This window comes from Nyctibius grandis, chromosome 6 (assembly GCF_013368605.1).
Source record: "Nyctibius grandis isolate bNycGra1 chromosome 6, bNycGra1.pri, whole genome shotgun sequence".
NCBI classification, from domain to species: Eukaryota; Metazoa; Chordata; class Aves; order Nyctibiiformes; family Nyctibiidae; genus Nyctibius; species Nyctibius grandis.
Genome location: NC_090663.1, coordinates 32,860,670 through 32,885,213, shown reverse-complemented (window position 1 = coordinate 32,885,213; position 24,544 = coordinate 32,860,670). Strand labels below are relative to the sequence as shown.

At 40.6% G+C, this 24,544-nt stretch overlaps 1 protein-coding gene across 1 annotated transcript in view; it reads right to left on the bottom strand.

Moving 5' to 3' along the window:
- CRACD (capping protein inhibiting regulator of actin dynamics) overlaps nucleotides 1-5,372 on the bottom strand; it is a 48,679-nt gene extending 43,307 nt beyond the window's left edge. The window contains 2 exon segments of the mRNA XM_068404068.1: nucleotides 3,251-3,414; nucleotides 5,298-5,372. The gene's annotated coding sequence lies outside the window, so the exon portion shown is untranslated.
- Nucleotides 5,373-24,544: the final 19,172 nt, after the last annotated feature.

The following is a 24,544-nucleotide window of genomic DNA, read 5'->3' as shown; positions in this document are numbered from 1 at the left end:
TAGGCAACCTGAGAACAGTTTTACAGGGATTATGCGGAACTTGATGGGGATTTACAAATGAAAGGGTCCCACTTCATGGACAGACACATTCAAGAGACTGAAGTTTGCTGAGACTTTTCCTTGGAAGAAAATCGATGTTGTCACACTTGAGCCTTAAAGATCTGACAGGTCTACTTCCAGGTCCTTTGAAATATTTCATTCAGCCCAAGTAAATGCACTCTACTGTACCCTCTATAAGAAAAATGTAATTCCCCGCTGCCTCTGCACATCAACCCAGAATGACAAACTTTTTGTAGGGCACTGCACAGGTGCCCTTTCAGGTATGTCCTCACTGCACTTGCTTAGTGTCAACTGTGACAAATAAGACAAATACAAAATCTTATAAAGTGCCAGAGCATAGCCTCAGAACAGAAGCTTCTGGAGACTTTAGTGAAGCTCCACAAATGCAACTTAACTTGTCTTGTAATAAGCACTTCTATCTCCCAGCTCATACAGTTAGGACAGAAAGTTAATGAATACAGTTTTAACTTTGTAAATGCAAGAAGGGCAATATAAAAGTGGGAAAAGGAATTCCAGTCTTTCGCAAGTCAGGGCAAGACAAATTGCAGTAGTAAACTTCTGACTTGGGAATTGCAAAACAACATGGATGAATAAATGGGCTGAAGTGTGCATACATTGGGATACCAAGCAAGTTATTTGCATCTGATGAATCCAGGAAGTAGCTGTAAGAAAGGATGGACAAGCTGCTTCCAACTCAGCTAGTCAATCTACACCGTATGCAGATTACCTAAATTGCTCCTGGTACGTCCTCGTCACCCAGTTGGTCGGCACAGTCTCTATTAGAGATTCAGGCATTAGCTCTGAGCAGGCTTGTAAGCCAATACAGCACACAGTGAAATAGTAGCTTAGGTCCTGGAAGCAATACAGGTGTTTTATTTAGCCTGTATTCATTTATTTGCTTGTCTCTACCTTCCTGAAGCAGCTTCCTTCCTTAATAACTTTTCAAAATAACCTTCTCTCCCCAAAACAAAACAAAAAGTCCGCATGAAACATCCGTAGATAACACATTAATGTACTTTACAGGTTGATGAAGAAATATAGCTCTATTAATGGAATGGGAATGCAGAATTAGAATTTTTGTTACTCTTTTTTAAGTGTACGGTTGTTGCATATTCTTAAAGAGTTTGAAGGAGATGGTTTTATAAAACTACTCAGGATTTTGGTTAAATAAGTATACTACTAGCTATTTATGTTTACTCTTGTCCATTTCTATATGAATAGTGGAAGGTATAGTAATGTATTTACTGTTAGACAACTTGTAAACAACTGTGTATATTATTTTACTTAGCCTATCTGTGCATTCAATTCATAAACATTTGAAATCATACTGAAGGCAAAAAAATATAATGGATGGAAGCTGCACTGCTGAAAACAGAAAGTGGTGGCAAAACTAAGCTCCCCAAAACAATCTGTTGCACTGCACTGAACATCTGTGCTTGTTGTAAGATGAGTGATGTGGCAAACACTACTTGCAAACTGAAAATTATAATCAAATCCCACCCACATTTGCACCATGAAGCCTGACAGAGAAAACAGAGTTCTGACTGAGTATTTCTAGCAGGCTAAACCAGAAGCACCTCTCATAAATCACAGGCACAAAAGGAAACGTTCCACTTGACATGAGTTGTGAGACCCTTCACATTTGCTAATCCCATGTAATTTAAATAGCGTAGTCTGATTTATTCCACTAGAGACTTATGTTTAATGCCTTTACTAATTAGAAAAATTAATACATTTAAAAATGCAAGCACTTAACAGTCTCACAAGGGTCTGCCACACCTTCACTTCACCATTGAGGAACTGGACAAGTTCCCATATCACTGTTTCTGGGCGCAGCACTGACTTTTTAGTTACTCTGAATGGGAAATCCCTGATAGCAAGATGATGGCCTTTGTTTTGCTCTTGTTCACTAGTTTGCTCTTGAGGTAAAAGGTATTGTAACTTCCTACAGTTGCTCGGCATCATGCACCCAGGCAATGTGATGCAATAGCTGTCAGTCATGTCTCCATCTACAGTGTGGCTATGCTCAGTCTTGATTTTCTGAAAAGTTCGGACAGGCAAAAGTGCAACATTGCAGAAACCAAAGGGGAAACAGAGAACTTACAGAATTTCACAGAATAGAACAAAAAATCCAGAAACTTAAATAAATAAATAAATCCCATTTTCACAGCTATGATTTTGCACCATTGAAAATACTGTGCAGGATGATGTTTCTGATACACATTTCTTCCGTAAGCAGAGAAATTTGGTGTGTTTTTTTGATCCTCTCAGATTTTTTGTTACTTTCAGATACTCACACTCCCCAGTGCACACAGTTCCTTTTTTTCCAAAGAAATAGACTTTGACAAGGAGTCAACTAACCTGAGACTTTCAGTTGGAAAGTGAAATAAGTATTACTGACCCAATTAGTTTGTGCATCTGGTCTTGTTTTTTTGTTGTTGTTGGGGTGAGGGTTCTTTTTTTGTTTTCGTTTTGTTTTGTTTTTTTTCTGTTCTGTTCCTAGTTAGAGATTGCTGACTAGTTAGCTCTGTGCAGTTTCTTTCTCCCATCATTTCTACAGCAAATTCTTAACCTGTCCTTCTGTCATCCTCTCTTATTACTGGAATATTATCTGATTTCCAGGTGCCTCTCTCCCCTCTCTTCCTTCTTCTACTCTACATTCAAATCAGATCAGAATAAAGGCAGCATGTTTTTTGACCCCAATTACAATGCAAAACTTGTACAGGATAGAATGAAAGAGGAGGTGTCTGTCCTGATCCAGAGATACCACCTAGCAGGGAAAATTATGCAATAAACTATCGGTAGCAGCCAGTTCAGGTTTCCCTTTCCCCAGTTTTAAAAACACAGATGCCATTAATACCTCTGCTCAGGTGTTTGCCGTGGAGATCTGCTAAATCATAGAGTCAGATTCAAATTAATTTCTGCTTCACCCTGGGATTTCTTTTTTTGCACACTGGCACATGTACCCAATAAGTAACACGTGTAACTAGCGAGACCTTGGGGTCTACAGCAGCAGGTGTCGCGTTCAGAGGAGGGACAGAGATACACACACTTCATAAAAAGCAGCATACAACTTGCTACCACTCAGCAGAGGCAGAGTTTAAATTTAATTCCATTAAAAGCAGGGAGAACAAGCCTTGCGTTCGCAGGGGTTCCTCTGCTGGCTGGCAGCAGACCCACGTGAGCTTACCTCAGACCACTGTTTGGCTCTTCATCGGAGGAGAAGGTGCCGTTGCAGACGTTGCCGAAGGAGTGGCTGGGCTTCAGTTTAGCTTCCTCGCAGTCTGACGCGGGCTCTCTTTTCTTCCTCTTACTGAAGAGCTTCTTGAAAGGCTGGAATTTGCCTGCTTTTTTCTTGTCTGTGGATTACAAGACAAACAGGCGCAGGGCTGAGGGACGCAGCGCCTCGGGATGGCTGACGAGCACGCACCGGGGCAGCAGGTTCAAAGGAAGAACGAGGTCAAAGAGCAAATCACCAGCCCGAAGCAGCTCGGCGCTTGCAATGTAAATGCAGGGCTGCAACTCACTGTTGACACGTCATATTGACAAAGCAAACTTAAGAGCATTAAAACATCTGCTCTTGGATCTAAGGATCTGCTTGGAGGTGTCACTGCAGCCAAACACTTGGCTGAAGAGAAAGGATAATTTTGTAGAGTCAGAATTTATTTATTATTTGAGGCTCATTTTTAGGCTTTACACCACACTTTTTTTGACCATTTCACCGAAAGACAAGCACTGCTTTGGTCACCCCACTTAGGCAGGTGCTGGACCCTCTGCCTTGAATTAAAAGCAATTGAAAATAACCTGCTCTATTTTACTTACATAGCCTCATAACCAGCCAAGTCAATTTGCAAATGAACAAAGAGAACAGGATAAAGTTCTGTTCGTTTGCTGGTGGGTTACTTCAATAAACATCCAGCTTTATATCAGCAAAGTCAATATATTTTTCTGACTTTTTTTTTCTCCAAGTAACTGAGGACAGAATTTGACCATGCATTTCTTCCTTGAGACTCTTAAATTTTAAAAGCGGCACCAAAAAAAAGCACGGCAAAAAGACAAAAGAGACATGAAGACAGGAACAAGAAATAAACAGTTAACTAGAAAAAAACCCACTTTTTTTTCACCAAAGACTGAAGAAAATAAATGCAACTTCAAACTACTTTCCCCACATCTATTAAAAAGAAGTACAAAGAGTTTCTTGTTAACCATTGCCAAGAAGAGGTTAATTTCTCTGGGTTGAGATGCACCAAAGAATTTCTAAAACATCATAACTGGCAAAGAGCTTCATTTCTTTTCTGCCTCTACTTCATTTTGCATTGAATCTACTTAAAATAAGCTAGTTTTTAAAAAAAACCAAACAACTTTTAGCCTCCTATCATAAGCCGGTTTGAGAAGCATCATGTTGTACTGGTGACAAATATTTTCATAAGCTATTTAAATCCCTGTATGTGCTTTTCTCCCAGGCTGCGTGCATACGCACTGCCTCAGGACACTCTACTCTTCCCTATGAGCTCCTACTCCGCCGAAAACAGTGGCTCAGTTGCAAAGGATATAGAAGGCCCCTGTAAGAACATTTGACCAGGATACATGGAAAATCTTCTGTAGTGCAACAGTACTCTTCAATACCGCATCAGATTTTACACTCCATTCTGCTATACCTCTGTATGGCAACGCCACATCTGGGTATCACCCCTTTGTAGTTGCTGGAGGCATAACCACAGGGTATTTAGAGTGAGAAAATGTGCCCAAGCACATTGCAATCTAGCTGTTTCCAGTGACAAGTGGTTTCCAAACTAGCATGGTGCCAGCAAGCATGCGTTGAGCCCAGGGATGGGATCAAACTTACACAAAGAGTAAGAAAGCTACTCCTTGTGAATCTGATTATATCTGTGCCTGATTATTGATGAAGCAGGAAACCTAGATTTAAGTTATAGGGTCAAAGATGCAACAGAGGGTAATTCTGCATTTCCTTTACATATCCCTAAGAAGTTTTCACAGGTATCATTCTTCTCATTGGGCAGTCAAGATACACAGCATTTGTGCAACTTCATTAAGACAACAAGGCATCCCAGTAGCAGCATAAAGATAAAAAGCTGAATTATGAACCTCAAATTCAGGCCCAGTGTTAGAATTTTTCAATCCAGAATCACTGACCCACAGTGAACAGATGAGGAAAACAACAACCAGTGAAGCAGCAGTTTTACCAGCGCAGAAGAAAAAGGGGTGCAGAAGTTTACTCTCCCTGTCCTCCAGATCTGCTTTCCATAAGCTGACCAACTCACATCTCCAGCCACACCAATTGCATACTGCTCAATTCTGACTTTAGAGAAATATACTGTTATAAAAAACCCGTAACAGACAAGCAGGCAGTCATGCAGAGAAAAAGAGAAATTATTGCTGTAGGCCACAGTTGCCCCAACCCTTCATGCACTTCAGAGACTGCCTTCAAAAACTCACATATCAAATGGCAGAGCATACAGGACAGAAAGCATCAGTATCAGACACAAGACTGGTTGAAAGAGCTGTCTTTCCACAGTTCCCACCTTGTCTACTTCCTCAGCCTTCTCTGAAAGGGAAGGCTGTGTGATGCCATTTCTGCATAAATCAGTTCAACTACGGGATTTTTAAAAAAGGTTCTCACTGTGTCATTCATCCACATTACCCTTGTCCCCTCCTCTTTTGGAGGCCTTCAGATATAACTGTGAATTACCTCATCAACTCCAAATCTACTGTATTGATTCACCAACTAAGAAACTAGGTGTTGAACAAGTAAGACAGGTCAACCCAGCTTTCATTTCATCAAAATGGGTGAAAGCCAACACAGTTATCTGCAGCCAAGATCTGCTTTTCTCCATGTGATTTAACATATCCCTTAGTTGTTTCCCCGCTCCATACCCCATCATCACAGTTGTCACATTACTAAGCATGAATTCTTTAAATCAGTCTTCGTGACTCATTGCAAAACCAATGAACACCCTTCCCTGCACAGGCTGCACATGCTATTCCCCATCCTGCCAGTGCAGAGATAAAGAGCAGCCAGCCCTTCCAGTTGTTTGAGGAGACAATGCCTGACTGCTAAGGCAAAGTCTATTTATGTCAATTTTTCACAAGATGTTATGGAGGAAGATGTGAGATGGTATCACCTACAGGGTAAAATGCTTCCTATAACAGTAAAACAAGTACAAAAAGGAATCCCAACACTGGCAAAGCAATAGACATCACCCTGTGCAAAAGCCTTTCGAGTCTCTAATGCTAGAGCTCAAACATGGCTCATGCCTCCAGTCTATACTGCAGAAAGCTAAAAATGGGATAGGAAAGGCTGAAGGTTGGGACATATAGTGCTGTTGACTCGTGTCAAGGGTAATTGCTGAGATAGCCAGGAAACACATCTGCTTACACAGACCATTTTCTTCTCTCCTTAATCACTCAAATGGGAATCCTACAGATCCAGCCCCAGGAGAACATGGGAAATCGACAATTAAACCTTTTTCTTGTCTGTTTTACAAGCCTCTCTTGTTCAAATCACTGTAAACAGTTAACAGTAAATCAGTTTTGAATCACAGAAAAACATGAGGTGTGAAGGCGGCAGATAAACAAGGTTGGATACGCTGGCTAGAACATATGGCGAACGCTCCCTTCTCTGCTTATTCCAGAAGAGTAGAAGAACAGATTAGAATAATCTTTAACCTGTCATATAATTTGTCAGCTGCATAAAGACACACAGTGCTGAACATAGAGCCAGTTAAAGCGGAGAGCATCGGCCTCATGATGGCAGCACATGGTCCCTCCACCCCTAACGACAGAAGGGAGACCTATAGGAGCAGCTACTCCTCTCACACTCTCTCTTTCAAGGCTCACTCCAAGACAGATGAAAGCTGGTGCAATGGGCTTTATTGCCAGTAAATCAGGCACAGCCTTTGGACTCCAGCTAGCAAAGCCTTAGCAATGCACCAACGGACAAATCCCCATAAGATAGCTTGTAGTTAAGCTGCTCAAATGTCACTCAAATACATTGGGCTTCATAGGCTGTGATGCCTTTCAAAAACTGCACAGAGCCATCAACACAAGCACAGGTCAAATAAAGACTAGGGGGACACTACACCACTGGATGGGACAGAGGAGATGTCAATGCCACTGGAAAAATCTGAAAAATAATTTTCAAGCAAAGCAAGCTTCACATGAGAAACAGAAAGTCTCACATAATCGTAGAAGAGAGACCTAAATATGTAACAAGGTGTTGCTTCCTTGCAGCTTTTCCTCCTTGCTGCAGTGCTGGGGGCACTCACAGTAGTGTGGGTGAGAAAACCTGCAGGGAGAGACCTCTCTGAGCAGAGCTGACCAAACAAATGCACCAGCTGGTGGGTAGAAAGATGATCATTGAGGGGGGAAAAAAATAAAGGCAGGACTTACAGTGACTTTTTAAAGTTGAAGTTATTGTGGCCAAGATTTCTCAGACCTCAGTTTTGCAATGGGATTTGCAGAGATTTCACAGTCATTTGTTCATTATGTGAAATGCAGCACCTGTCTGTAATACCTATCTGTAGTATGAGATACTGTACAGGAGCTGTCTCCAAAGTAACGTGTTCCTTGACAGTGAGTTTAATGGCTATAAAATATGGTGTAATAGGCTAGATTAATGAGGATATGAATTATTAAATTGAATAGGAATTTCTATAAAGAATTTAGAGAATGGAAATCCGCATGCGTGCAGCATTATGAACTGCATGGCAGAGAGGGCAGTTGAGTTACTGGGCTGCAGGCACAATAAGGCAGCTGAGGCGAAAAATGGAACTAAAAAAATACTGTTAAGAGGGTAAGCGGACTGACATCTCACAGCAGAAAAAGGCCTTTATGATGTACACTGCCAGTATCAGTCATAAAAGAAAACCACCTTGATTTTAAGCTAATAGTATGCTTATTCACGCTCTTTTTAAAATAACTCAGGGTATCCCCTACCATAAGCAATACCCTGTTGAGTCCTGGGTTGCCCATGCATCTGCACAAACTTCTTTGCTTTGCAGGTCCCCACCAAAAAAGCCGCCTTGTCTCCCCCTGGCCCAGTCTATTCTCGTAGGGCACAGAGCTTCCCTGCGCAAATCAGGTCTGGCACTTTCCTCCAGCTTTCCCACCCACTCCACGCATCAGTACATCCATTTCTCGTTATTGTTAATACACCTGTGTTCAGAGCCAGGAGCAGCACTACCCAGAGAGGTGTCTCCACTCCTCCAGGAAAGGGAAACAAATTGGGAACAAGAAGAAGGAGGGCAGACTCTGCTCTGCTTAACCATGTTCCCACATTTTAAAATAGGCATGAGCTCCTGTACCTATTGTGGATCATCGGATTTCACAGGGAAAGTTGGTTTCTGGGTGTTTTCTGCCTCCATGGCCTGCCCTCCGTCCATTGCCCTCTCTTCCATAGGTAGGTAAGAAAAAAGCTGGGGTTGATAGATGGACACAGCCCAGATGTACAAAGCAGACACAAACACCAAAGAGTCCAAGGAAACATTTAAGATAGCACAAAGGGAATAAAGATTGAAGTAAAAAAAGACTGATGCTCGGATTCAATAACATGAATTCCCAGCAATGAGTTCAATTGTGTGAGACATTTAGTGGTAGTGTATAACGCTTGTAAAGCACACTGTATGCAATAGTTCTATGCTGACAGAGATAAGATGAGATAATATGACCAGAGATGAAATCAATACCTGAGAAACGTTAAATGAAAACAAGATTGAGAGAGGTCAAAGGCAACAAATTGGTATAGACACAATAGTCTCATGAAACACCTAGGCAAAGCAAAGATAGCATGCCAATGCTTGCCTGTTTCTCCAAGAGTATCAAGTGATCTTATAAGAGATAGTATTTCTTGCAAGCCTTGTCCCACAGAGAAGATGAGGTATTCTTGGATTACCTGATATAAACTAGTAATACTACCTAAAGTATCCATAACACAGCAAGAACCAATCTTACTTTCCAGAAACATCTATTTTCCCTTGCCACCTGCAGAAGAAAAAGCATTTCCTTAACAGCCAGTTTTGTGATTTTTCTTCCTCCCGAAGACTGTATCTTCCAAAGAAACCATATGTAGCTGAGATAGTCAGCTGTTAGGAAATGCCTATGAGTCAGCATAATAGAGTCTATTAATGTTCAAACACCATATAATATACTTTATAATCCAGAGCAAGGAAAGAGCTATTTCAACACTTCTTTTGACACAACAAGGAAGTAACAGGGAAAGTAAAATCTTATTTTACTCACTTCAAGACAAAAGGACTTAACCTTCGCTGCATGAGGATTGGCACGGGGGTCTTTAGCAGCAAGGAAGAGATATTAAAGGAGAGGAAGAGTAAAGAGCAGTTTTAAAATGTTTAGATGACATTAAACAGAAGAACTAGAGCCAATTGAATACTGCTCCTATCCACTTCTTCACTGTCATTTACTCTGGCAAGAGTCTCACCTCCCTTCCTTTTTGAGCTCTTGTTTTCCTCTTTTCCCCATCTATAAATTAAAGCCTTCCCAGCCAGCCTTTGTATTTCTGTGCCCATTATTTTTATTAAGTATCACAGTGGGAGGTCCTAGAAGTCAGAAAACCTCATGTTCCTCACCCAACCCTTCGTTTTGACACGAATCAAATTTTGACTAATCCATCCGACTGCCAGCCTTGGGCAGCACCTTTGGGATGGGGAAGATGCTGCTCTCTGAAAAACACAGTGAAACCTAGAGCAGGCAGGTCATTTTGGGAACATGTGGGATAACTGGGACTCCCAGCAGGGAAGACAGTATGAGAAAGTCGGTACAAACTTCAGCAGCAAACATTACTGGGGCCAGAGACTTTCCTCCTTCTTTCCCAGCTGCCATGGGGGGAGCCCCAGGTACAGGTTATACAGTGAGTAGTCAGGGGGTTTAAAACAACTTGGGATACACTTCCAGAGCACAGTGACTGCAGCTAGCGGAGTTCATACGTGTAAGGACATTTGCAAAAGGGTTAAGTAAACGCAATAGATGTTACTGAGGTGCTGGGCTGCATTTCAGAACATATGGGATAAGAAAACCTGCTTATAATAGCTCTGGGCTCAGTGATGCAAGTGAGACTTTTAGAAAGGAAGAGACCACAATAGCTTCTGATTCACCAACAAAACATTCATCCATTATGTAACAGAAGGGAGAAAGTTTTATTTTACTAGGGCAAGATTATTAACTAAAGTCATTCACGGAAGACCGTTTTGGTATGCTGGGTTTTATCTGAGATTTCCAGACCTGCATTAAACACTTGAGGTCAGTGCAGTAAAGAGATGTTGGCTCATTATTTCCTTCTCAGAGAAAAAGAAAATTAAAACATGGGATTTCCTCAGGAGATTAATTTCTTATATGAGACGATTACTGCTTGAAACATATGAAACCTGAACTACTGGCCAAATTGCAGATGGAAGGGTAAGACTCCCAAAGGCGAAGCCTGAGGCTGTGCCGCAGAGCAGTCCGAAGTCCAAGGAATACAACCCTGATCAGCCAAACACCTCCCCGCTGCCCCTCCCCAGCTGCTGGAGGTCATTTGCACCTCCTCAAGGCTGGCACGAGCTGCTGACAGCTGAGGATCCTACACTCAAATCACTGTTACCAAGATCATTCTTGCAGGGGATTGTGTTACATGAACTGCTTTTTTCTGTCCCTCCAGCCCCTAGAACAAATCCTGTATTGCATCAGTCAACTTTTGGATCATACCACTTCCCATTTCTTTTAACCAGTGAGAGAAGGAGCATTTCATCCTCACAGAAACTACTGGCTTGACATAGAAAATGTTAATTTTCACAAAGGGAGCGTGAAACTCATAGACCAAACCTCTTCAGTGATAAGGCACAAGTGCTAAGGGCATGCTACTGAAATCTATCGATAAGACAAAGTTGAGAGTGATCCTGAACTCAAAGGACAGTCAGAGTGCCATGCCAGAAAGACTGGATGGCTGGAGGACTGGGATAGCAGAAATGAGAGGCAACGTTGAAGTATTATGTAAAAACTCATTCATTTAGGGCATCCTGCTGAGACCCTCTTCTAATAACTTGGCCCTGATCAGCTAGGAACGGGTGAGAAGACAGACCTGGCCACCCCAGCTGATCACAGGATAATTATAAGCCAGCACGGTGGTGCAGCTACAAAAAAAGTAAATGTCATCCTATGGAAAGGGCTCCTGGAACTGATAGGGGTTACTACCTGAGCAATGGGGTGGAGAGCCAACTGGCTGATAAATCATTAGGTGCTAATAAATCAAGGCTGAAAGCAAGCAGGTACATTCAATATATTATTGATTGGGATATGGAATGTTTTGCTTCTTTTATAAGGGAAAGAACAAACTAATACATTGCTGAGGTGTTTTGACATAGAACAGATTCTTTCCTGAATGTCACATAAGGGCAATCTTATTGGATAAAAATTTCTTGTCAATCAATGTAAAATCAGATACAGTATTTCTGCTTTTGCTGCCTAACACAAACTGAAACCAGTAAAGACATACTGTGACACGCAGCAGCTGCAAGCACTAAAACTAGCAATTTATGGAGCACTTTCAAAGCAGTGTCACTACTCAGAATGGTAATAACCCATTAATGAAGAAAAACAGCAGATAAAAATGGTTTTTTGATTCATTGTGACTGACAAGTGTAAAAGAAAGGCTTTGAGTGATTTTTTTTTTCATTTTTGCACAGTTTCATTTTAATATGCTTTTATAATGACAAACATATATATGAATTTCATCCTTGCAATTCAGATGAGCTGACAAAATATTTTAAGCAGGTCAGATGACATTAAGAGAGTCACATTTTCATTTTATGAACTTACTTAGTCCCCAGTCGTAAGGAATATCTGATTATTGGGGGTTTTTTTTGGAAACTACCAATATTCCTTTTGAGTTAGACCAGCTCCATGGATCACAAGGAAAATGACCATGTATGTTCTATGAAAGAAAAATACATTAAAAAAAGTTCAGGCATAGTTCTACATGCAACTCTAGCCAGAGGAAAAAAAAAAAAGAAAAAAGTGATTACTTTATGCCTGTGTGTTGTCTTTCAAAGTTCTGAGAGTTATAAAGTGATACAGAAAAGCCAAGACTAAAAGGGATCTTATTCCAAGCGAATTACCAACCACTTCAGTAGAAACATTATTTTAATAATTTCCTCATTAAATTTTATAAAGGTAAAGCTGAACAGAAGGCAGTATTTCCATCTTCCCTCCCCAAATTTAAGGGATTGGAATCTCAGAACCATCTCTAAATTTTGCGATGAGTCAAAAAAAAACATATTTCTGTGATTCTGTGATTCTGTGATATTTGAGGGACCTGGAAGCCAAGTCAAATCTAAACTCAGGCTCAATGTGTCTAAAATAACTAAAATACTTGTGACCACCTCTGATTTCACAGAATTTAAATCATGCTGTTGTGGTTTAAAGCTGGTTAGCAAAGTAAAGAAAATCAACTATTTCTTAAGAAAAGAGCTGCATGAACCATGGCATTCAGAAATCCTCTGGACAATTTTGGTAAAAAAAACAAAGACCGAAGTGAATACTTGCATGGTAAAAACCACAGTGAAGAGAAGTAGGGAGTTGGGAAGGGTTCTGTTTTGTTTACGTTTTTTTGCCTGAGAAAGCCAAACCTCAACCACCTTATTCTGTTGGCCAAGGTGGTTAGAAGGAATCGTGGCACTCATTCCCCAGAGTGGTGTATCACCAAAACATCATGGGAAATAACATCAGTCAGCATCACAGGGGGTGAAGAACCCGCTCTGTTCCCCTCCAAAGCCTGGAAACGCAGTGCTCCTGCAAGGAGCCACCTCTTCTGCTGGAGCTCTGCAGAGCCAGGACAGGAGGACACCTTTCCTTCCTCACGGCTCCTCCTCCGCCTTTCCTCTGCGTGCTCTCCGTTCCCAACCACTCCTCCAAGCTCACTGACTCCTTCTGATAAACAAATCTTCTTTGCACAAATTTACATTAATTCTGGCCAGATTAAGACTCGGGACAGCTGGCCTGAGTCTGTGAGTTTGCCTATTTATCCAACATCTGTTTCTTCCACTGTCTGAGCGGCTTTCACTGCATACACTGACCACAAGCCCAGATTATCCCTCTCCTCAGGAACAGCAGACACTACACCGAGACATTCTCTATTTTTCTGTTCAGGGACAAGATTCCCCTCCGGGGCACACAAGCAAGAGACTCAGCTGCAGATCCTCAGAATACTAAAATATGCCAGACCTGGGTAGATCTTCACTGCAAGTCACTTTCCCCCTACTCACACACAGCTTACAACTCCTCCTGCTCCTCTGCATCTTCACCACCACTGCCGTGCTGCACAGAGTACTGTACTGCACTTTAACCTCCCCTGCTGACACTGTTCTTCCAGTCCGCAGTGGATCTCCCTTCTGAGTGCCAAGGATAGATGGCCATTTCCACCTTTCTCTGAAACTGCTGGGTTTTGTGACATAGACTACTATCATCTTCAGGATGAAATTGGTATCTCAGTATTGACTTGAATGCTATGAAGATAAAAGCTCCAGCTGAGCCAGCACCTAACCAGCATTGTTACCAGCCATTTCAGTAACAAGATTTTGAGCAGTTAAACAGATTGTGGAGCCAAACTGCAAAATTAATCATTAGTATTAATCACTAATTATATTAGTACTGTATTTCAAACTTCAAAGCGTTTTACGAACCTTAACTAGTCGCTCCTTATTCATCACCTGTCCCTCTGTCGTAAACAGGCAACAGGCTGAGCCACAAAGGCAAATTTCAAACAATTTTTCACAAGGCAGGGTCAAAGACAGGACAGGGAACTCATAGCAGCTTTTCCACGTCTGCACTGGAGCCCTCAGCCTGGGTTGCCTTCACTACCCAGGCCATGCACTGACACAAGATGCACATAAGATTTTTGTTACAGAAGGAAGACTGTAAGTGTTGAAGTTCTGGCAACTTTCTTAAACACCAGATCTGCTTTGGAAAAGAAGCTTAAAATTGACTCAACTCCTCATCTTGTTGTCAATGTAATAAAATATACAGAATAAGAAGGTATTTCCCTGCTGCCATTTATTAAGAAAGAAAGAAACACCAAAAAACAATACGATTCATGTATTTTCAATGGAGCTCTTGCTATTTGGAGGCAACTGAAGAATTGATGCAATCATGGTTTGCCTTTGTTTTCCAGAATTAAAACAGAGAAACAGGACATCACCAGAAACACTTACTGACTGGTAACCTCAGAGAAATCTGATGAAATTTTCCAGCTTAGACTTCCCTATAAATATCTATGAAATAAAAACCTCTTGAACATTTTTCTTCTGATCTTTGCAAAAAACAATATTCACTTCATAAAATACTCAAATAGATGTATTTTGTCATTGAATTTGTTTGGCTGACACTGAGTATATTTATTAACACAAAACACTAATAAGTAGAAGCAGTGTTATTTTAAATGTTGGCCAAGTAAGATATCTGTATGAACACCACAATTAGAAATATATAGAAAATGTTCTTTAGAAGATCTGTACCATCAAAATGGAAAAAAAACAAGTTACTACAGTGATGCTAAGTGAAATTTCCCCCTATCCATTCGATTTTATGATGATAGAAGAAAATTAATTACTCATGAAGTGGCAAATTTAAAGAGAAGAGAAGCAGACATAAAGAGATGATACTTAAACATTTACAAACCTAAACATTTTTAAAATATCTAAAAGAATTCAAATATAAAAAGGCCTTTGCACAAATGAACAACTCTTTCTATCCCTGAACTAGGACAACCAGACATTTCCTTTTAAAACATCTTCTCTCCTTTAGGCAATGGGAACAAAGAGAACAAACTATTTCCTATTTTTGTGTTGGTTCAGTTCCAGGCGAGGATTTGCTAGGCCAGAATGTGACCGATCACACTAATCACACATCATCTCACTGTGCTGAGATTATAAAGCATTATCACCACTAAACTGGTGAAATGCATCAAATTTAGCCACACAGGTTGGACACAATTGAACTTCACTGAGAAAGGACATGGTCCTTTCTCTCCAACATCACCTGCCCACACTGGAATTTATTTACAATTTACTATGTCCAAGAACGAAACAGAATAGAGGGGACCCAGGTGGCCAGGCAAAACACGAGATTTACTGTGCTGGTGAGGATGGTTAAACATAACTACCGCCAAGGGAAATTAATGCATTTTAGATTCTAGGATATGACATCAATGTGGGCCCTAGAATGAAAAATATTCAAGTATGCAGTTTATGAACCTTGGAAGGACACTGGGAGCACAGGTTGCATCTATTGTGCTCTGAGGGGCAGGCATAAAAGCCCAGGGGACCAGCCAAGCACAACATCTGCTGATGCAGCATCATTCCAGAAAATGTCACTTGTACAGCGTGCCTTCTGGCAGATCAGGTACCCTCCAGCTGTTCCAGTACAGCAACACAAGCAAGAAACAGAAATTCTGCTCCCGGTACTGATTAATGCCAGGGTCTGACTGTCAGGCATGGATGGATGTGGGAGTCCGTTTCTGCAGCTCTGAACATTGGTTTCCCAGATGCTCAAGCACATTTTGGATCCCTGCAAGCAGCTTGGTACAGGAATCAGTACCCTGCCTGTCCAGTTCCGGGAAGTTCAAAATGAGATTCAGGGGAAGCCCGTGCTGACCAAACTGTATTTATCTCCCTTCCCTGACTGTTCATCTGACACCACAGGCTTCCTGCCACCCTGCATAACACACTACTGGACATGATACCTCTGCTCTACTTGTAAAACTCAAGGCTCAAGAGCAATCACTGTAAAAGAAGTCCCAGGGAGCAAAAGTGGAAAAGGGGCACGGGCAAAGGAAAGAGGCGAGTACTCATCTAGTTTTAACATTTTATATTTGTCTCATATCCATTCTTAATTTATCTAGACTGCAAGTGTTCAGTGGCTGAAACAGTATTTTTCCATCTCTGTAAAGTGCCACCCAGGGTTACAGCAGCACATGCAAGTTTGAAAGAACTGTTACAGTACCAAAATAATAAACAAGTCAAAAGAAGAGTTTATAAAAATAATTGGTTTCCGTTAGGTGACCAGCTAGCCTCAAGAGATGCACACATCTCTCTCCTTGATGCATTTTGAAGCTGAGATACTGCAAAGCATCTTGAAGCAAATCTAGGTTGTACTTCTTGAAGCCTTCCTCACACAATCATTTCTGAAAGATTTGTCAAGTGTGAGTTGGAAACAACAGTAGTTGTAGCTTTGCGTTGTGGGCAGGCTTTTTAATCATGGAATACAGAAAGGGAAAATTAACATTTATAGCCAAAAGCCCTAGGTGAAGAGAATAGTCATTCCAGTGCTCTGTGTTGCCCCTGTCAGATCCCCATATCCCCATATCCCCATACCAGGTTTTCTACTGCATTTTTGGAAAAATCCTGATGCTCTAAATGTCTGTGCTAATCTTGATACTTCTTTAAACAGCAGAGCTAAAGCCCAAAAGCCATATGCGCAGTAACACCCACCCAGGACAGTCAGAGGAAAGAACCATTTAATTTAGGTAGATGAAATGACAGCACTGTCAGTTATACAAAGGTAACTCTGCACGATGTACAAGTTAAGCTCAGGCTTCTCCCACCCCTTTGTTCCCTCTTCTTCACTTTTTAAGATTAAGCCTTGCATATTATATGGAAGAAAGAAAAATGCCAGTTGCCACTTGTGGGGCAGGTACAGATTATAATGCCAACGCAGAGCAATATTTTCTCCAGGATTTTTCATCAGAGGCTATTTCTCAATCACAAGAGAAACACCAGTTCCTCCTTTTCTTGCTTTTCTGCTGTAAATTATTTGGAGCCAAACCATGAAATGTACAACTGCACCGCATCAGAACAAAATAGGAGACAGAGATGCCATTGTGCCTCAAAAGAGGCATGATCTCCCTCCAAATATTCTGGTTTTCAGTCTGGCTTGATTTATCAGCTTTTTTACACCTGATGGTAGAGGCATGTCTTATATGACAGCATATGGATTGTTCACAACTTGTTTGCAGAAAACATTACTCTGAGCAAATGCAATTTAGTCACAGTTAATACTCTGTATATCTGCTCCCTGGCTGACTGACTCACACAAACAAGTTTGAGTTTAAGTATTTCAGACTGTAAACTGAAAATTAACCAGTGACAAATAATCTGCTGTACGGCCTGAGAATTCACTGTTTTATTGACATTACAGCAAATGCTAAATGAAGATGAGCACAGACACTTATGTTTCTGTACATGACATTTATCACGTACTTACATATTGCAGATCACTGATGAATCTGGAAAAAAAAACCTAGAAAGAATACATACAGCTACCTGGCATTATATATCTGTATTCATTAATAAGAGGGCAGCTGCTACTTACTTTGAAGGTGCTAGTTTGAAAAACACAGTCAAAGTGTCACTAAAAAGTGTTCAAATAGGTGTATTTGATTTTGGTAAATAGACTCCTATAAGGGCATCACCCACATTGTATCCTAAAGCTCCAGGAATGGTAAGGAAATGAAGATAATATCTGGATAACCACTGAACCAAAAAATAGAAAATAAAAGAGCAATGAGATTTCACTACTTTGTAACAAAAATTATTTGAACTGCTTTTAAAAATACAATAATATTTTTACTAAATTCTTCCAAAAGCACAGGGAAGTGTTTTCCCCAATTTTAATTAAATAAAACATTCAGAGCGAAGTGGAAAAGGACACTGGACAGAAGCTGAAGCAGGTTATCTACCTGTAACTGTTCCTCTCCGAGGTGCCTTGGCAATCTGTACATCCATGCAACTGATACCTAGCTGCAAGCCTTGCTGGCTGGTGAGTGTTTCAGCCTGGCAGCACTTAGGGCAGCACATTCCTGCATGGACACCACATGTGCTGCACATCACTGTAAAAGAGGCTGAAAGCCTCCCAACCAAAGGATCTGAAATTTAACCAGGACCGAGGAAGAGGGCAGAAAGGATGGCTGTGAAAACTCATGCAAGACCTCATCTTTCTCTGAGATGTAAGAAGGCGGCAATCCTTGTTACTTCCTTGTAACCTCAAATGTTTGTTTACTTATACCATCTGCCACAAGAATTGCCTGTAGAAAAGTCCTCAGAGCCCCCAATGAAACAAACTCTTCCAAAGACTGCGTCACCCTTTGCAGCCATGGTGGAAACAAGAGTGCTTACTCACAGCATGACAGGAACCCAAGCAGCACCTCCAGAGACATCGGTCCGGGTAACTTACGCAGAGTCATCACCAGCATTACGTGGCCTCTAGCAGAATGAGCCCAAACTGAAGGGGGAAGGGAATTTGTTTCGCTTTGTTTTGGTTTGTATTTTTTACTGAAAACGTTTTATGTTTTGTTCCAAGATCAACAGTGGGGAAAAGCAAGGCAGTTGTACGCCCGTCAAGGTGCTGATGGGCAAGGGCACAGCCGCCGAGGACTTGCAGGACTCTGGTCTCCTCTGCTGGAATGGGCTCCATGCCAGAGCTAGTAAGTTTTGAGGACCTGACCTCACTGTGAGTAGCTGTGCTTCTCTGCCCTGCCCTCCCAGACCATGCCATCACACAGGTAAGGTTTGTTTGTACCTGTTCTTCAGGATATCCCAAGCACCCTCTGCAGACAGCCTCTTATTATCCCCCAGCACCTGAGCAGTCAGCTGGGACAAACATAGCCACAGAGCAGCTGGTCATCCCCACTTTGGGCTATATTGTGAAATGGGACGAGGCTAAAGAGGACACGTCATTTAGGGAGACAGCATTCCAGAATAAGAATTAAATGTAGTCTGCCAAGGGAGAAGAAGAACTTGAAGAGATTGCATCTTTGGAGTGAGGAGACAAGATTTTAATCTCACTATCTAATAAGAAACCAGTAAACTAGAGGACAGAAGTCTCCCAACTATGCTGGGTTGAGATCTCTAATTAGTTCATGAAGCATTTTACTGAAAGTATATTTGCATATGTGTAGCAAAGCAAAAAGTACTGATTAATTGCAACTCATTAAGTGTAAGTTGTTTTGTAATTAGGAAAAATGAATGCAGGCATGGCAAGGTTGGTGCAGACAAGAATTCCACCTCGATGAGTGTCGTGTTTCCAATAGCAGCCAGCCCGCTCAAGCAGCAGAGGAGTCATTTGAAATTCAGTCCTGACCCTTGGGGACAGGCAGTCAGACCACGCATTCCAACTTTTCTGAAAGAGAACTAGGAAGAAATCTTATAAAACAAAGATAATGAATGCCTTCACTGCAAATCACTGGGTTAGCCAATTAGTGACTGTCTCTACCCATGAGCTATTAAAAATTCATGTTCCATATATAAAAAGCATTGCTATCCTGTCTAGAGTAGTTATGGATGTATACATCACCTGTGTTCACATTATCATTTTTTAGAGTTCTGTTAATACTTATGTAGAAGGTAAGTCATAGTTATTGCTTACGTAAATTGTACACTTCCTAAGGAATCAGAAACAAACAAATACCCCAAGTAAGATATTACCAACAAGATTTTAATAGCATAATATTTTCAAAATTTTCTCTTTACCCATTTTGGGAGAGAAAATTTGCTGTGGGTGAGAGAGTTCAGAAACCATTGCACATACTGGGATAGAAAAGGGACTGAAAACAAAGGCAAAATAAAGCCCTAGCACAGAAGCATGTTCTGTGAACAAGACCACCAAAGCACGCAAAATTGTCATCACTCACCTCGCCTAGAAGGTTGTCAAACTGTAGATATTCTCTAATTTTCTACTTTTAATCCTACCCATGAAACACAGGTACCCTCAGAGAAACCAAACGTATTTTAGCCAATCCTTTTTCTATTAAAGGAGACAGTAACGTGGACACGGGTTTCCTAGAACACCAACTTTCAGAGAAGACTCACATGACACTGAATCAGACATCCCCCACAGCTGGCTGTCAGGGATTTTTAAGTCTTTACAGTAGTACCATACAAAGATCCACCACAAAACCCAGTGTAAGACAAGACAATGATGCACCATTTTATTTGGTGGTAATTGTAAAATGGTTTTCTGCAAAAGCAGGCATCGAATCCTGTGAAAGTCTGGGTCTGGAATTTGCAGCTCAGTTATGACTTAAATAATAATAACACAAGTGTAAAAGCCACATGAGAAACAGAGTTTCCTTCACATCATGCCACTGAAGAGATTGCCTACAAAAAGAAAACTAAACAAGTCTGAAAACTTCACACAGGTAAATTCTTTTCTTTGTACTGAATGGACACGCTGTACTCCCACTCCTCACAAAGGAAGTTAAGAGCTTCTTTATATTTCAAGTCTACTCTGTTTTTCTCAACAAAATACAAATGAAAGGGCCATGTGAATTATTAACAGATGACAACAGAGAGCTAGCCGGGTATTTCAAACACTTCTGTCTCTTCTTCCTACATGAATTCCTCAATAGTGCATGCAAAGTAAGTCTTCTTACTGCTTCCATCTTTTAAATCCATAATTAGAGACAATTAAATAACTTGCTGAGAAGTAAAGGCTTTTTTACAGTCCTTCCTCTCTCCTTTCTTTCCCTGGTAGAGCACTTGACCTGACCGTCAGTGACAGGGAGACTTCATGCCCTGTTCTGAAGGGCAGTCAGTGAATCAAGTAAGAGCCTTTTCCCCTCTCTTAATACCTTTTCAGTAGCACAAGCTCGTGTGGAACATCATGCAAGCCAGTGGAAACAGAGGTACTATTTACTTCTGAACTGGAATAGACAAATAATCAGGAAACCTGAAAACAGACTAAAGCTTTTGTCATGTTAAGATGTTAATCATCGTCTCAAGTTGAAAGCAAATCCTGTTCATTATAAACACTTTGGCCAAACCCTCCTCCCCTATTCCCCCCGCACCTGAACTCCCAACCCCACCGACAAAGAGGTGAACAGAAGCTACGACATTAATCCAGCACCACTGCTTGATAGCATGCTTGGCATTTACACATAGATACAAACTTAATACTGCTTCAGTCCATTCGCATCGTTTAACTCAAATAAATTCTGTATTTCTCAAATAATATCTGCAAATGCAATGCAAGAAATAAAAATCAAATAATGTAGGTTAGTGCAAATGAAAGATAATATTTGACAACTAACATACAAAACCTATTGAAATTAGAACTACAGCAGTAAGCTTTAAAAATAGCAAACTTTTTGACAACTTTGAAAAACAATCCAGATGATCTTAAGTGAGCACATGCTTTTCTATTTACTTCAAAATTTAAAACCATAAATGCTAAACTTTCATCAATTAGGACCATTTCAAAAGGCACAGTAAAGCACAACATCTGACATAACATATACTGGGCGAGTCAAGTTTCCCACAGTACTGCAGATAGCTCCCAGTGATGCCACAGGGAATTACCTGCAAAAACATAAACCAGAATAACCTCTTTGGTTTGGATTGATCCTGCTTCACACATATGCTGTTTATTACGACTGCCATCAAAATGGACCAAAGCAGCACAGACACTTGCAGCAGCTCCTGCTTCAAAACAATAAGCACAGCACATTCTCCCCTCAGCCAGCTCCCCGCTGAAAGTACTCCAGAGTAAGCCACAGAAACTTAACAGTGAGCTTTTGAATGACAGGACATCATGTGCTCCATAATCTACAGAATCAGTCAAGTACTTACAAGGTTTCTTAAACAAATTGATCATGCCTACAATTTCAGCCGAAGTCAGAGAAATTCCAGACTTGATCTTCTCTGAGGAAGAAACAAAAGCCGTGAAATCAACAAAGAGAAGGGTTTGTTTGGGATTTTTTTTGTTGTTTTTAAGACAACTCTGAAGGACATATTGTAACATGATAGAAAGCTTGTAGGAACAGCCTTACAAATCAAGCTAAGCAGGTATTTCAACACTCTCTTTCTATTTAGCACTCTCTCTGTGGAAAATGCTAAGGGAGGTTTTAACTAGCAAGAGCCAAGGTGATTTCAGATTTATAGCTAAGACCTCCAGACTGACCTTTCATGCGATATTCGTTTGGTACATTAGTTTATATAACTGCTTTTTGCTCAGTCTTCCCCAGCTACAAAGCCAGAAATAGCTTACCTTTTCCGCAAGGGCAACAAGGTATACCTGGAATACTAGGCAACTCTTTACAGGTGCTATGAATAACAGCAGAAGTTTTTAAAAAGTCAGAAAAATCCTGCCATTGTATTATCATCCATGTTTTTGACGTTACAAGAACAGTTCAATGTCAGTAACTACCATGAAATATGGTGGCTGCCTTTTTCAAGAAAAATTGTGCCAGACAGTAGTATTTTCTGAAGCATCCTACAGTACCATGAAATGAGACAAGCATTATGCAGTCTATATTATCATCATAAAAGAAGCAGCAATGATGTAAATCCCTCCTAGAAAGCAACAAAAAAAGACTTCATCATGCAGTTCTCAGCCAACACAAGCTAAGCCAAAACCTACTATAGTATATAGTACTATATACTATAAATACTATATACTATATACTATAAATACTATAGTATTTCTCTGTGCTCTGGATAAAACTTTCCATGGCTCCAGTAGCTCTTTGCAGAGGTGCCAATCTTCCATGAATAGATCTTTGCAAACAGGATGTAAGGGAAAATATACCCTGTAAAGCCAGGCTCCCAGGTATGTAGTTTAGCATACAAATGGGTGGTCTAATTTTCAAATCTCCCAGGAACCAAGTAGCTTATAGTGCAGTAAAATCCTCTACAGGAAATGCATGTTTTAATGCTGTCTTTTCAATTCTTGCACGGTGTTTGTTCAAAATCACGTCTTACAAGTTTTACCCAAAGACCAGCAACAAGCAGCTAAGCTTAGGCCTTCAAATACCAAAGTGCTTCTCATAAAACTCAGGATCTAGAGAAATATTGTACATCCTTAATGTGAAACCAAAGAAGTTTATGGTTATCTTCTGGTTTAAACAGAGGTCCTTAGTACTTGCATATCAACCACAGAGACTTTTGAAGTCAGGAAGGTAATTTTGATTAATCTATTATACATACTGCATTCAATAATAGTTGATTTATTAAATCTTCCTTTATAAAGTCAAGGAAACACACATTATTAGTTTATTTGGAGAAACATTTAAGAATCCCAAGCTGCATAGTGGCCACATTTTGCTAAATACTGGAAATACAGACACAGAATCATTTTGCCAAAACACAGGCAAATGGGATCGAACTGAGAATGAGAAAAGGTAAAATAAAAAAGCTGAGAGTAATATTCTCCCATCTCCCTCTCCTCTGAGGTATCTCACACTGATTTTTTTGGCAGGTATATCAAGACTTATGTGTAATAACAACTTCAGCAACTTCTTTCTTTAGGGAGACATTTGATTTCATTAATGAAACATTCTCAGGAGCCAAGATAATGACTTTCACCCAATTTCATTTTTAATTAAAAAGAGCGAAAAAAAAAATAATAGAAATGTGAAACTACTCTGGTCTGATGAAATGCACGGCTTTTTGACCCCTCTAAAAGGGATTCTTCCTCCACTCCAGCAGCTGACAAGAACAAGATTTCCTGCAGCAAATAAATTGTTTCACTCAGTGCCCTCAAGCCTTCCTCCCACAGCACTGCACTAGAACTAGCATCCCTTCTAACAACCAGAAAGCCAGGATTAATTCAGACCATGAGAGCTTACAACAGGGCTCAGGACCATCAGAAATGCTGCATGGCTACCCGAGCAAACACTCTGTGGATCACAACTGTAGTCACTTCTCTGGGTGAGTTCTGCAGCTGTTCCAGTCCTTTGCAGTTCTATCATTTCAAACCCCATGACTGAGATTCAACTTGGAGACCAACAGATGAACATTACAATATTGAAAAGCATAGACGTCAAGAGGTACCTCTTAGAGGGACTACCTAACCTAGCATCAAAGTTGGAGATGGATGAATGACCATGAAACAATCTCCTAGCTGAGGACAATTAGCAGTGTTTAGTCATTACACAAGGTTTCTTAGGGACATGGTTTGGTGGTGGACTTGGCAGTGCTTGGTTAATGGTTGGACTTCATGATCTTAAAGGTCCTTTCCAACCAAAACAATTCTATGATTCTAAGGTTATCAAAGGACTTTTTGTAACAGCAGCTGAGGAGCAGCAGACAAGAGGCATAAGTCAAGTGGTGGGCAATCCTACAATGAAGATGCAGAAACCACTTTCCCTATAACTTCCTAATATCAGTGCTATCTCAGTCACACCCAAACTGCCCACCACCAATACCACAGCCTTTCTCTGTTTAAGCAGGGACAAAAATTGAAAGACAAGCTTTTCTTACACATGAAAACATTAAATGAAAGAGGATTAAAAGGTGAAGTGCAAAATTAAACTCCATACAGTCAAAGTTTAAAGAGAAAAATAAAGCTTTTTTCATTTGACTTACATGAAAGTAGGTTTTAATAGTTGAAGAGTGTAATGCAGTAGACATTTAGAAGGTCCTACTTATTCCCAAACAACTCCAGTTCATGTCAAATAGAATAAAAATTTAGGCACACGAGGTGT